Source organism: Nerophis ophidion, unplaced genomic scaffold, assembly GCF_033978795.1.
Source record: "Nerophis ophidion isolate RoL-2023_Sa unplaced genomic scaffold, RoL_Noph_v1.0 HiC_scaffold_93, whole genome shotgun sequence".
In the NCBI taxonomy this organism is placed as follows: domain Eukaryota; kingdom Metazoa; phylum Chordata; class Actinopteri; order Syngnathiformes; family Syngnathidae; genus Nerophis; species Nerophis ophidion.
In genome coordinates, this window is record NW_026907015.1 from 42030 (window position 1) to 52700 (window position 10671).

The following is a 10671-nucleotide window of genomic DNA, read 5'->3' on the forward strand; positions in this document are numbered from 1 at the left end:
CAGAGCTTGATCAGATTAGAGGTCTCCTGCAGAACGTCACATTCCTAAGCCTAATAAACAACTTTTGGCGACCCGTTTAAAGAACATCATCAATTAAAACGAGCACAAGTAATTTTGCTATCACAATCCTCCCTTTTATTACCTATAATAAACTACAAACAACAACATTACTAACTAGCGAAAAAAACACACACCAAATAACCCTTAGAAAGTAATAACATGATTTAAAATAAAATTACAAAACGCCACACAAATACTCAACCTAATCAACATTATAATCAAGTAACATCTCAAAGAACAGATCTTCATTTCCATCCTTGAAATCTACCTCACCTTGTCCCAAGGCTGTGTACTGAACGAACGTAGACGAAATCATACGCGTGATTAGTGATCTTATCAGCGGAATCACACAAACTGACAAGACAAATAATGGAGCTAAGACCACTAGCATAATCGTCCCAATTTGCATTATCCACGAACGCCAGTTTGCTACTCAGGACGGATCCACCACAAAATCTTCTCCTATTGCGTCTCGCAGAGAAGTCAAATTCTGAATACCCTGCGAAATGACGGAATCATCTCCAGTATTGTCTGGAATGTACGTACAGCACCATGAATTCAGCATAGCACAAACTCCTCCGACGTTCGCTACCAAATGGTCTAATACTATACGATTTTGCAAAGTCACTGCCCGTAACGCCTTCATTTCCACTCTGCTCGCCTCCGTAATAGTAACTGTCCAATTTACAAAACCTGAAAACCGATGATTCAGCATCTCCATTCTAAGCATGAGTTTCCCCACGCCCAGCTGTGGAAACAATGACAATGCCACCTTTTCTCCTGGTGTCCAAAGTTCAAGATCTGCAGGCACATTTGTACCCCAAATCGCATCATGGGGTGCATACTCACGCTTACCCCTATGACTCGGAACAGCTGACACAATGTAAGAGTAGTCAGCAGCTGTTATCATAGCACAACGGCCCATCCAATTCTATGGCAATCTAACATAAACGTTAAAGCCACAAAGCCACAGAACATCCTCCTGAGGCCGCGTGCCAGTTTGATCTGTAAAATAGGGAGAACAGCCCCCTCCTTGCGCAGCCTGTGAAATGTTCAAACTAGTGTTACCGTGATATGTAGTGCATGAACTAGTCACATTTAAACAATACATCAGTGGAATTCGTCCCATCTGCACTGGCGGCTCTCTAAGGCTCCAAGATACCGCATAACACGCACATTTCATACCCGGCCTAATATAAACTGGACCAAAAAGCACATTCGTATCATTATCGGACCACAGATCATAAAAATCTAACTTCGGATCTTCAAGCGAAGACAAAGGTGTCCCCGTATGCGCTTTAACCGTATCATTCAGATTTGCTGCAAAAAGGTATAACACATCCTGGGAAAATATCTATAACCCTCCATTACAGGCTTAGGTGTGACATGTGGATTGGACGCCGCTATAGGCATATATGTACAGACATAGCAGTTTGAGACATTATGTGAGTCCGCTACACATTTGTCCTGGTGATTTTGGCCCTCAGCGCCTTCACCTGTGTCTGCAAACTAGTAGTGTTTCTCTAAAGATGTGATGCGAGGGAGGTGTGTGTAACCCTCGTCTCTGCAGCCGCGGATCCTGCCGTAGGAGCCAAAAGCGATTTTACAGCTCCTCACTCCTCTGCGGCCACCGCTACAGGGCCCGAAATCGCCTTGCATTGCGAAGCGTGGACCCACGTCGGCCGTTCTTCCACTTTCACTGCAGTGTGGGTGACGAGGAGAACTTGGAACGGGCCGAGCCAGCCTCATTGTTTCCAGCTCTTCCGTCTGAAGTTCTTGATAAGCACGAAGTCGCCCGGCACAATGGTGTGTAGAGGATGATCCGCTCGCCCCGGAAGCGCCAAAGAGACTTGCCTTCAAATATTAGCAAAACACTTTGTTAAAGATATACAATATCTTACCAGTCCGTGTTCACAGAGGGTCGTCTCAATTGGCGGTCCTGATGGTCCTATCCCCACATTAGGGGGGACTGCAAACAGAATCTCAAAAGGTGACAGGTTATGACGCGTGCACACCTGCATACGCATGTACATGACAACTATCCGCAAACATTTAGGCCAGCTGAGCTTAGTCTCTTCACAACATTTGGCAAGTTTTAATTGAATTGTTCCGTTTTCTCTTTCAACAGCACCTCCAGATTGTGATGGTAGCTGCAATGAGTTCTCAAATCAATTTGCAAATAATCAGACAATTGCTGTATCACCTCATTTACAAAATGTGAACCATTGTCACTCCATAACTTCTTCGGAATGCCCCACTTTGCCACAATTTCAGTTAAAAGTGCTTTTGCCACTGCAGCGGAAGAAGCATGTTTCGCTGGGAAGGCTTCTACCCATTCTGAAAACATATCAACCATCCATCCACCCATCCATTTGCTACCGCTTATTCCCTTTTGGGGTCGCGGGGGGCGCTGACGCCTATCTCAGTTACAATCGGGCGGAAGGCGGGGTACACCCTGGACAAGTCGCCACCTCATCGCAGGGCCGACACAGATACACAGACAACATTCATACTCACATTCACACACTAAGGACCATTTACACATCACTAGACAATATTTTTTCCCTTCACTGGGTGTAAGTTCAATGAAATCCATCATGACATGCTCAAAAGCCCTACTTGGCGGTGGGTGTGCTGCTTGTGGTAATGGTCTAAGTTTACCTGGATTATTTTGAGCACAAATCAAACAACTTTTACAGAGATGTTCTGTGAAAGCGTAAAAGCCCTTAGTAAACCAGAATTGCTGTACTGCTCGACACATCCCTCCCTTTGACACATGGTCCAACCCATCACTCAATTTCACATAACAATCAAACAAGCGTTTAGGAAGACAAGGCTTCCCATCCATCCATCCATTTTCTGCCGCTTATTCCCTTTGGGGTCGCGGGGGGCGCTGGTGCCTATCTCAGCTACAATCGGGCAGAAGGCGGGGTACACCCTGGACAAGTCACCACCGCTTCACAGGGCCAACACAGATAGACAGACAACATTCATACAAAGCTTCAGGCGTCAGGGCCAAACCCGGCTCCATCCCGGAAAACAGCACCAGAATTAGCCCATGCCTGTCGTTCCTCGCCCACAAACAACTCGGCACTTGCGCCAACAAGGAGGAAATCTCAGTCGGAGAAGTCACCGCAGTCAAAGTCAGGTGTGCGTCATACTTTTCGTCAGTCGGAGATGCTAATTGCACCGAACGTAGCAAATGAATTTTTGCCGCATAATTAATTCTATATGCATCAACTGATTGTGAATAGAATACATTTTTTCCCGCGTGCACGCGGTTGCCAATCCTTTGCCAAAAAACAGTCATGCATAAAAGGATTTAAATCCCGCCAATTATCAGATTTAGATTTTACTATCGGAATGTGCGGACTGGAATTTTCAACATGATCCAATATTTCTTGTGATGGAGTTAATTTTACTGCAACTGCACATTTGCATCCATCAAAATAGACGTCATTAATAAACAAACTATCATTCAAACCATGATAGAATGAAGCTTCCTATTCTTGGTCCGGACCTTCACGAACATGTGACACACAATACATGCTTTCAGATTCAATTCTGTCAGATACTGGATTCAAACAGGGTGATATTGTGCTCTCTAGATCCTGCAAAGCAGTGGTCGTTACCCACCACTGATAGATATAGAGCGGACAATTCACCTCCAATGAGACAAAATTCGACCGATTTGCATTCCTCTCCACTTTGAGGCCTTCTGGCATCGGAGTGATTCCGATACCCCATTTTAACATTAAATCACGACCCAACAGATTGATTGGACAAAGATCAGACATTAAAAACAAATGTTTTGTTGTCATTGTACAATCAGCCGTCGCCCATGTACAATGAATTGGTATTGAAAACTTTCTAAGACAGTTTGCCCACTCGCACTAGTGGAAAACATAGTTCTACCACTCAATTTTGTAGAGAATTCACTCGTTTGAATTACGCTGTTTGTCGCTCCAGAATCGACAAGAAACGTCAATGACCTTCCACCCACATCACACACACTCATCGGCATTTTCTTATAGGCTAAGTCCTCACAAAAAGCATATGTCCCAATCATTGGCTGTTCACACTCTTCTAATTCCCTAATTCTGTCCTGCACCTTAGCAAGCAGCAATGTATCAGTAAAAGCAAGTGTGTCTTCGTTGCGGTTAGCGGTTAGTATGGTGTTGTCGTAAGAGGGTGTGGGTGCAACACTTATCTGTTTCGTTGTCTCAGATCCCGAGCCGGTCAGTCAATCTGAATTGTTTCTGAGTTGGCCTCCATCCGCTCTGCCCCAATAGTCCCGCTGTCCATCCCGTTTATTCTCAGGACAGTCTCGCCTCCAGTGACCTTCCTTTCCGCACGTGAAACAATAGTTACGGCCACGTCCATCTTTCTTCTTGCCTCCATCCCGCGTTCATTTCACAGTGGCAGTCCTCAAAGTGTTCAAAAATCAGTCCTTGGTGGGGTCCCACAAGTCCCCCATGTCCCAAAAATGCAAAAAAATGAATAAAAAAGACAGGGGCCGGATTTGGACCCCGGCGTGCCATAGCTTGGACACCTATTTCAAAAATTGCCCCCGGCCGGGTATCTTTTCCTTGGAGTTCATAGAGAGCAAATCTAGCAGAAAATTGTCATTTTAAACAAAGAGAGGGAGTTTGGAGGGGGCAAAATGTCCCACGTGCACCTCTGCTGCTATCTTTGCCAACTGCTCCGGTCCCAGATGCACCAGCAGAAGTTTTTGTATTTCTGCTCCTGTGGGACGCCATGCCCGACAGAAAGCCTGGAATGCGGCTGCAAGCGCGTCTCCACCTCTGTGTGGTGACGGCCAGTCTCTGATCGCTTCACGCATTTCCTGGTCCATCTGGTGTAAGACCAAAGCGGGAGTCCCTTGCGGTCCTGGATATTCCATCATCGGAGCCTGGAAGGTTCTGCCACTTCTCAGAGTCCTGCCAGCACTGTCCTCACTCAGAGACATTTTATTCACTTCGTTTGTCACATGTTGAATTGATGAGCCCGATGCTCCTTGATTGTCATCCTGATGTGAGTGGGAGGACCCCGCCGGGGCTGCTGCGCCGTGCCCCGAGACTGCCCGCTGGTAGTTAGTGGGCGAAAACGGCGTTGTGAGGGGTAGAGTTGGGAGCTGCTGAAGCTGGAGCTGGAGGGGTGACATCGGCGGGTGCTGTTGTTGGTGCTGGTGCTGCTGTTGTTGGTGCTGGTGCTGCTGTTGCTGCTGCTGCTGCTGCTGCTGCTGCTGCTGCTGCTGCTGGTCGTAGTGCGGGGGCAGAGTGGGGTAAAGTGGCGTCCAGTCCTCAGAAACCCTTCGACTGCGACTCAGGCCCTGAGATTGGCTCGAAAACAGAGTACTGGGAAAAATATCAGTTGCAAGATCGATCTTTTCTTTATTTTCTGCTTCACTCATCTAATGTTTCTTTATGTTGTTCAAACAATTCAAATCTTTCACACCCACAGTCTTTCCCTTTCGCATGTTGACCTCTTGTAGCGCTAACTTTTCTTTAATTTTACTCAATTGATTCATCCTAAATGAACCAGTCTTGGGAAATCCCAATTCATTCACCCATACTTTCACACACATTAGGGCTCCCTCTACATATTTTCTTTCATTGTGCACATACATGGGAAATCACAATCGAATACCTCAGGCTTAACTTTCCTGGACTACATATTCGAGCTCGTTTTAATTTTCCGCTCTTTTTGTTTAAACTTAACATACTAAAATGTGTGTTGTTTCTTCCGGCCTCTAACCGGGCATACACTCACGGCCTTATAGACACTGTTAATCATCGGGACTCTAACCCTAAATCCGTGTTATTTCTTCCGGCCTCTAACCGGGCATATAGATACGTTTTTAGGAAGACACGGCTACTTTCATTGGGACTCCAACCCGGCATTAAAATCGGGACTCTAACCCAGGGACTCTAACCCAGCGCTACATTTTGGGACCCTAACCCAGCGCTACAATTGGGACTCTAACCCAGGGACTCTAACCCAGCGCTACAATTGGGACTCTAACCCAGGGACTCTAACCCAGTGCTACAATTGGGACTCTAACCCAGGGACTCTAACCCAGCGCTACAATTGGGACTCTAACCCAGGGACTCTAACCCAGGGACTCTAACCCAGCGCTACAATTGGGACTCTAACCCAGGGACTCTAACCCAGTGCTACAATTGGGACTCTAACCCAGGGACTCTAACCCAGCGCTACATTTTGGGACTCTAACCCAGGGACTCTAACCCAGCGCTACATTTTGGGACTCTAACCCAGGGACTCTAACCCAGCGCTACATTTTGGGACTCTAACCCAGGGACTCTAACCCGGCATTAAAAATCGTAGGGAGACGGAAAAAGAACGGCTAATTTCCCATGTATGAAACATATAAATCACTCAAGCTTTGTCACACAAAAAAACCTTTTGTGGAATCGTCTTTTGTTTAAAATTCAAATGTCAGAGATTCGTCTTAAAATTTCAGTCAGGATGATTCAATTAATTTACCGTTACGATGTTGCAGCGGGTTAAACGTGATCTCGAAGAGACGGCCGTCCGATTCGCAGGGGCCTCGAAAACTCTCCCGTCCTTTCAAATTTCTGGGAAGGAGAAGTCAGCTTTTTTGTGCTGCCGGGTTGATTAGTCCATTTCAGCGGCCTCTGCCAACGGGAACAGCGATCTTCTTGGGATCCCGCTTCTGCACACCAACTTGTCGTGGAAATTTCTTAAAGACGATCCTTTAGTGACAAATAGCTTTAAAATAATTTATCAAAGTAACAAACAAATAATAACAAGCTTTGCAAAGCGAGACCAAACCTGAACGACACATCCGTTCGTTCCAGCTTGTTCTAAATCTTTTAGAATATGTCATGACAATTATACATTCTCAGAAGTCCCACCCTCCATGCTCATTTACATACAGTACACCAGTGGAATGAATACCCAAAGTCCTGTGAAGAAGGAGAGGGTGTCGTTTGCCCAGAAGGGGAGGGGGGTCACTCGGGAAAGGGCAACAGTTTAGCACGGGGGGGTACCAGGGAGAGAAAACACACATGTCCAGGTCAACTAAAGTCCACATGTCACATCAAAGACACAGGAGCCAGAGCTTGATCAGATAAGAGATCTCCTGCTGAGTGTCACATTTCTGAGTCTAATAAACAACTTTTGGTACCCAGTTCAAAGAAAATCATCTATTTAAACGAGTATAAGTATTTTTTTTATCACACTGTCCTAGGTAAATACATTATAATAATAATAATGGATTAGATTTATATCGCGCTTTTCTATTATTAGATACTCAAAGCGCTCACAGAAAAGTGGGAACCCATCATTCATTCACACGATGGTGGTGGTAAGCTACATCTGTAGCCACAGCTGCCCTGGGGTAGACTGACGGAAGCGTGGCTGCCAGTTTGCACCTACGGCCCCTCCGACCACCACCTATCATTCATTCATCATCTATTCACCAGTGTGAGCGGCACCGGGGGCAAGGGTGAAGTGTCCTGCCCAAGGACACAACGGCAGCGATTTGGATGTCAATAGGTGGGAAGCGAACCTGCAACCCTCAGGTTTCTGGCACGGCCGCTCTACCCACTACGCCATGCCGCCCCCAACTGCCAACCACATGTACTCTGCCTCACATGTGGATAAAGCAACAGTAGCTTGTTTTCTTGTTTTCCATGAGATTAGAGAGCTACCTCCGCTTAGACTAGCACAATAACCTGATGTGCTTCTCCTGTCAGACACATCTGAAGCCCAGTCAGCGTCACTGTACACTCTCAATCCCAGTTTTTCACTTTCATTTCTTTTGAAACATAACTTGTTTTCTGCTGTACCTTTGAGGTATCTAAAGACATATTTTACTGTGTTGACTCAGCAAAGTGTTGGGATAACTTCCTGACCACAAAACTTCTGTCTGGACGTGTGCATGTGGACAAGTAAATTAGGCTTCCAACTGCCTCCCTGAACCTTCTTTGATCTGTCGTTTTGTCTGCAACATCTGTGTACTCTAGTTTTGGTTCACATGGAGTCTCTCTGGACTTGCAATTTTGCATTTCAAATCTCTCTAAGATGTTGTGAACATATCTCTCTTGAGACATTGTGACTTTACCATTTGTTTGGTCAAAATCTATTCCCAGAAAATGTTTCAATTTTCCTAGATCTTTCATTTTGAATCTTTCAGTGAGCATCATTTTCACACTGTTGAGTACACCATTGTTTTTAGATGCTATGATGAGATGGTCTACCCATACTAGTAAAATCACGTTCTCATAATACTTCTCTCGTAAGTACACACAATGATCAGCAGAATTTTGTACAAAACCATTCTCAGTTAGACATGTGTGCAACATTGCATTCCAATTTCTACCGGACTGTTGCAAGCCGTAGAGAGACTTGTGCAATTTACACACTAGCTTTTCACCTGTGACTGATTCTTTGTCGTAGCCTTCTGGCTGTTCGATATGAATTTCACAATCGATCGGAGCGTGAAGATAAGCAGTCTTCACATCAAGCCGGTGCAGCACTAGCTCCTCTTGTGCCGCCTTTTGCATGATCACCCTCACACTTGTCATGTCTGCTGTGGGTGAAAATGTCTCTTTGTAGTCAGTTCCCTTTTCTGACTGTAGCCTTTCGCTACGAACCTCGCTTTGTATTTATCTGTTCCGTCAATGTCACTCTTGAGGCCATAGACCCATTTTCCCCCCACTGTCTGTTTGCCCGGTGGCAAATGGGTGAGGGTAAAGGTGTCGTTTTCCTCCAGTGACTTTACCTCATCATCCATAGCATTTTTCCACTGCCCTGATTTGTTTGACATTATCGCTTCCTTGTAGGTTTGAGGAATGTCACATACTGCTCTGTAGCAAGAGTCCACGCATGTTACAAATTTGTCCAATGTATCCTCAGTCTCAAAGTCCTGTAAGTGAACCGGCCTCCTCCGGGTTCGTGGTGGGTTCCTTCAGTTTACAGTGTCAGGGACTCTGTGCGTTCAGTCTGTTCAGGTAAAGTCTCAGAAACACCCTGTAAACCTTGATCTGGTACATTTTCAACCTTGTCATCATCAACACAAATTTCTCTTTCATTAACCCTGGGGTTTACATCACCATACCCCGTGTATGACTCACATGTTTGTGTTTCTTTTTCTGTTGCAGTTTTGGTTGTGAATTTTACCAATCTGTGTTTCTGAACTTTCTCTTGTTCTGGGTAGTACACTAGGTAGTCTGGGCAGTTTTTATCATAACCCACAAAAACACCCTGCTCACACCTAGAGTCTAGCTTGCCTTTGGCTTGTTGCTGGTAAGCATAGCACACTGATCCAAATGTTTGCATTTTGGAAATGTTTGGTTCTTTCCCTACGAACAACTCGTATGGCGTTTTCTGTGTATGCCTAGAGTAGCATCTGTTCCGTACAAAGGCTGCCGTCTGTACAGCGTAGTTCAATCAATCAATCAATGTTTACTTATATAGCCCTAAATCACTAGTGTCTCAAAGGGCTGCACAGACCACCACGACATCCTCGGTAGGCCCACATAAGGGCAAGGAAAGGAAAACTCACACCCAGTGGGACATCGGTGACAATAATGACCCAGTGGGACGTCGGTGACAATGATGACTATGAGAACCTTAGAGAGGAGGAAAGCAATGGATGTCGAGCGGGTCTAACATGATACTGTGAAAGTGCAGTCCACAATGGATCCAACACAGTCGCGAGAGTCCAGTCCAAAGCGGATCCAACACAGCAGCGAGAGTCCCGTTCACAGCAGGAAACCATCGCAAGCGGAGGCGGATCAGCAGCGCAGAGATGTCCCAAGCCGATACACAGGCGAGCAGTACATGGCCACCGGATCGGACCGGACCCCCTCCACAAGGGAGAGTGGGACATAGAAGAAAAAGAAAAGAAACGGCAGATCAACTGGTCTAAAAAGGGAGTCTATTTAAAGGCTAGAGTATACAAATGAGTTTTAAGGTGAGACTTAAATGTTTCTACTGAGGTGGCATCGCGAACTGTTACCGGGAGGGCATTCCAGAGTACTGGAGCCCGAACGGAAAACGCTCTATAGCCCGCAGACTTTTTTTGGGCTTTGGGAATCACTAATAAGCCGGAGTCCTTTGAACGCAGATTTCTTGCCGGGACATATGGTACAATACAATCGGCAAGATAGGATGGAGCTAGACCGTGTAGTATTTTATACGTAAGTAGTAAAACCTTAAAGTCACATCTTAAGTGCACAAGAAGCCAGTGCAGGTGAGCCAGTATAGGTATATATGTATGTATATATGTATATAAAGGTATATACAGTATAGGTATATATGTATGTATATATGTATATAAAGGTATATACAGTACAGGCGTAATATGATCAAACTTTCTTGTTCTTGTCAAAAGTCTAGCAGCCGCATTTTGTACCAACTGTAATCTTTTAATGCTAGACATGGGGAGACCCGAAAATAATACGTTACAGTAGTCGAGGCGAGACGTAACAAACGCATGGATAATGATCTCAGCGTCTTTAGTGGACAGAATGGAGCGAATTTTAGCGATATTACGGAGATGAAAGAAGGCCGTTTTAGTAACGCTTTTAATGTGTGCCTCAAAGGAGAGAGTTGGGTCGA